The sequence below is a fragment of the Penaeus chinensis genome, chromosome 32 (assembly GCF_019202785.1).
Source record: "Penaeus chinensis breed Huanghai No. 1 chromosome 32, ASM1920278v2, whole genome shotgun sequence".
NCBI classification, from domain to species: domain Eukaryota; kingdom Metazoa; phylum Arthropoda; class Malacostraca; order Decapoda; family Penaeidae; genus Penaeus; species Penaeus chinensis.
In genome coordinates this window covers 10,634,961-10,639,960 of record NC_061850.1, presented here as the reverse complement: position 1 = coordinate 10,639,960, position 5,000 = coordinate 10,634,961, and positions in this window count along the sequence as shown.

Below are 5,000 nucleotides of genomic sequence, written 5' to 3'. Positions count from 1 at the left end.
TTCGTCTTTTCCTTCCTCCTTTTTACATGATATATTTTTTTTCTCCTTGTTTCTCTATCTATTTACTTTTTTCGTTTTCGTATTTTATATATCTCTTTTTCTGTCTTTCGATTTTCCTTCCTTTCCCCCTTTTTTTCTGTCTTTCGATCTATTTCCCTCTTTCTCTTTTTTCTTTTTTCTTCCCCTTTCTCTCTTTCTTTGTTTTCTTTCTCTCTTTCTTTCTCTCTTTCCCTCTTTCTTTATCTTCTTCACTCTTCTTTATTTTACTATTTCTAAGAAGAAGAAAAAAAGGATAAATGAAGAAATGTAGAAGAAGAAGAAAAAGTAAAACAAAAACAAAAAAAGATTAGATAAAAAAGATGAACAAGAAAAATAAGTAAAAAAAAAAAAAAAAAGTGAAAAGAAACAAAAATGAATAAGACGAGAGAAAAAAAAAATGAAAGTAGCAGTAGAAGGAGAAAAAGAAAGATGAACAAGGGTAAGAAGAAGAAGAAGAAGAAGAAAGAGAGAAGAGGATAAGAAGATGGTGAAGAACGGAAGGAGAAGAAAACGAAGATGAATAATTATAATAATAATAAGAAGAAGAAGAAGAAGAGAGATGAAAACAGAAAGAAAACAATAGCAGGAAGAAGAAGTAGAAAAGAAGAAGAGGAAGACGAAAGAAAGAGAAGAAGAAAAGAAAGAAAGAAAATGCAAAAAAAAAAAAAAAAAAAGCGAAAGCCATAAAGAGGGAAAAGAAGGAAAGGAAAGAAAAAAAGTAAGAGAAAAAAGAAAGAAAGTAAAATATTTGCATATGATTAATTTAGATGTTTTTATGACAATTTTTTTTTTTCATTATTATTACGATTAGAAAGGCTACACTGATTATCATTATATTACTGAAATTAGTATCATTACATAAACTGTATTATCATTATCATCAGGTTTGTTAACATAACCATAACGTTTATTATCGATCATCACTTTCAATCTTATTATCATCACTTCATCACGAGCCACGGTCTTTCTTATCTTTTATCAGCTAAAACATTAATCTACTTTCTACTTTTGATTTACCCTTGATTTCCTTCCTTCCTCTATTCTGTATAATTTGATTTATTCTTACAGCTAATATATATTCTTGCATGATATTTTATCTCACCTCAAATGCATTCACTATTCAAGTACCTACACGCTTCTTTACTGAATAATAAATAAATGTCCTTTTTCCTCTAGTGTGCTATGTATTTTGCATCGTAGATTTATGAAAGACTTTTGATGTATTATGGAATTATTAAGCTTGAGACGCCGCAGTGAAATTTAGGGGGCACGTTCCTCTATTATATGGTAGTTATGATTGTGATTTGATGTAACAGCGATGGTGTTCTGTGACGTTTTATGGTGATGAAAGGATAATCTGTGTCAGAGGAAATCGATACGGAAGAGTCCTCATGACAAGGAACTGTTTGTATGGCATTACTCACGTAAGGCATACGGCCGGGTTTCATAACACGCCTTGGTTTGGTATCATGTCTTACAAATCATACGTAACCCTTTTCTCTCTCTCTCACTTTGGACACACATATATGTTTCTCTGTTTCACATTTCTGTTTGTCTCTTTCTCTCTCCCCCCCCCCCCCCTTTCTTTTCCCTTCCCTTCCAGCCTTCCTTTCTACCCCACCCCCCTTCGGGTAGGTTAGGAAGGTTAAACTGACGATCTAACTACTTCAATAGCGACATCAATAATGATAGTAATAGATTTATAATAGGATTTTCATAGATTCCTAATATGATGCGCGCGCGCATGTGTTTCATTCTTTAATATTTATGTTGTCAATTATCACCCCATTTTACACAATATGAATTAATTCCATGTCCACAGTCGCACGGAATAGGATTCTAGGAATAAAAGGTAAGCGGACTGATGGATGGACGCACGAAAGGAACACAAGCAGAATTATATGATGTGCTATATATATATATATATATATATATATATATATATATATATATATATATATAGTAGAATAGTAGGAACAAGAAGAACAATAAAAGCAAGAACAACAGCAAACACAAACACGAAACGCGCCCCAAGTCAACATCCTACTCCCCCCCTCCCCCCCTTACACGTCTCCTCCATTACTCGTCTCCCATTAGATGTGTATTATAATCATAATTTTTTTTCATATATATAAATAAATAAATAAATATATATATATATATATGAAAAAAATATATATGTATATATATATGAGATGGAGGAAGTAAAGATAAAGACGAAAGAGGAGAGGTAACCCTTAATTGTTTACGCTGCAGTAGTTGCTGTACCTTCATTGATCTTGTGCAGTTTCTAGCCTATTCTGTATTTCTTTAACATTTTCTTATTTATGAGTTCACTGGTGGTCTACAATGCGGACTCGAAGCGCTTGAGCAAAGGCCCGCAAGTGCCTTTTTTGTGTGTGTGTTGTTGCCACCATCATTATCATTCTTCATTCTCATCGATGTTACTATAATATTCTCATTCTCATTATTATTATTATTCTGCTCACTATAATCTTTATTATCTTTGATATTATCATCATTAGTATTATCATTATTGTTATCGTCATTACCATTATTAATCTCACTGCTGTTATTATTATCATTATTGTTACCATACGTAGTGTTAGTAAACAATGGCCCCGCTAGTCGTTTAAAAGGGAGAGAGCCCTAGAGAGGCACGGTGAGTATCTATCAGGTACAGGGAGGGATTGGTCACACTATACCGTGACCCCCTTAGAGAAACAACGGCCGAAAAAAAAAAACAGAGCGTCTACAGTAACCTCCTGGATGAACTACGCGTCGATGTGGTCTTGGATTCTATGAGTATCATCGTTTTAAGTTTTAAGACGAATCTAAACTTATATAAGCTAATCCAACCGTTTTGTTAATCATCATATTTTGTACAGTCGTGCCAGCTACCCTGATGTCCTATATTCTAACATAAATAGAAAGTTCGACAACAAACTTTCCAGTAACATATACTACTATTAGTGTTATCTGTGATGTACGAGAGATGTAATTATAGACTGATAAAAACTGAAGTTGGGAGGAGGTGAATACTACAACAGAAATTGAGTAAAATATTATTTGTGACACAGCCGTACAATATTACCGTGTGTAAAGCTAAGATTCTTGTTGGTTCCATCCTTTATTATTATTTTTGACTTTCTGTTATCCTGATATCTCTGGTTGATATTTCAAAACTGTTCTCTGGTTCTCATTTCCCCCCAGGGCGTAAAGAATTTCCGAAGGGAACTCGGTTTTACAGTGTGTCAGAATGGGTGTGCGTTTGCATTCGTTGATCAGATGAATGTTTGACTGGATAATCTTTAAAATCTTAGAGAAGCATCATTGTTAGTTGTAATATATATTACTTGTTTCAACAGCACAATCATACGCAACTTGACGGTAATATCACCGTTTAGACAATCGAATAATAAACAATTACAGTTTTTGTTTTGGCATCATCTTTGCCTTTGTTGCCGGACCGAAAGACCAACACTACGGTTCTCGCTCGGTGCCCCGCAAGGCCGGAATTTCCTTCTCGGTTCCCTTCACAGCCGGGGAAGTATCCCGCTCTGTAAAGGGATCCTTGGACAGATATGACTAGTGTGACCGCCTTTATAGTAGTAATATCGTTCAAGATAAATGCAAGAAGTTTTTCTTCTCTATGTTGTAGTAAAGTTTATGTTAATTATCACTATATTACACATGTTTTGAAATGTTCACTTTAAATATTTCACTTCTAATGCTTATATTTTGTCATTTTTATTTGTTTCTTTGCTTTTTTTTTGTTTTGCCTTCTGTACACTGCTAGGGAGCTTTGGTCAGTATAGTGCATTGCCATTAGCTATGTCATCTTTTACGCCATGTATTCTGCTATTGGTAAATATATTAACATGATTATGATTATCATTATCATTGTCGTCATCATTATCATTATCATTTTCGTTATCATTATCATTATCATTATTATTATTGTTATTATCATTATTATTATCATTATTATTATTATTATTATTATTATTATTATTATTATTATTATTTGATATTATTATTGTTGTTATTGTTGTTTTACTATTATTTATGATAATGATAATAGTAATCATTATAATAGTAATGATAATTATTATTACTTGTATCATTATTATTATCATTATCATTATTATTATTATCATCATTATTATTTGGTATTATTATTGTTGTTTTACTATTATTTTTTTATTATTAGTGTTATCATCACTATTATTATTATCAATATTCTCACCATCATTTTATTTTGTGTTATTATTATCATTATTGTTATTGTTATTATCTCATTACCATTATTATTATTATTATCATCATTGTATTATCATTATTATTATAATTACTGTAGCATTATTATTATCCTTATCATAACCATTATTATGATCATTATCACTGTTATTATATTTTATTATCATTATCTTTGTCGCGTTTATTATCATTACTTTGATCATTATTGTCATCACTATTATTACTATCAAGAAGAGCAAGAACAAAAACAAGAACAAGAACAACAAGAACAAGGACTACAAGAACACCAGGAACAAGAATAGTAAGAACAAGAAGAACAATAAAAGCAAGAACAACAGCAAACACAAACACGAAACGCGCCCCAAGTCAACCTCCTACTCCCCCCCCCCTCCCCTCCCCTTACACGTCTCCCCCATTACATGTCCTCCCATTAGACGTCCCCCAATACGTGTCCCCTTTTACGCGTCTCCTCCATTTCACGTTCCCCCATTACTCGCGTCCCCCATTACTCGTCTCCCCCATTTCACGTTCCCCATTATTCGTCCCATTGCATGTCCCCAATTACACGTCCCTCATTACACGTCCCTCCGTAACACGTCACCCCATTATACGCCCCCATTACACGTCCTCCCATTGCATGCACCCCTATTACACGCACCCCCCCCCCCCATTACACGTTCCCTATTTCACGTCCTCCCCAT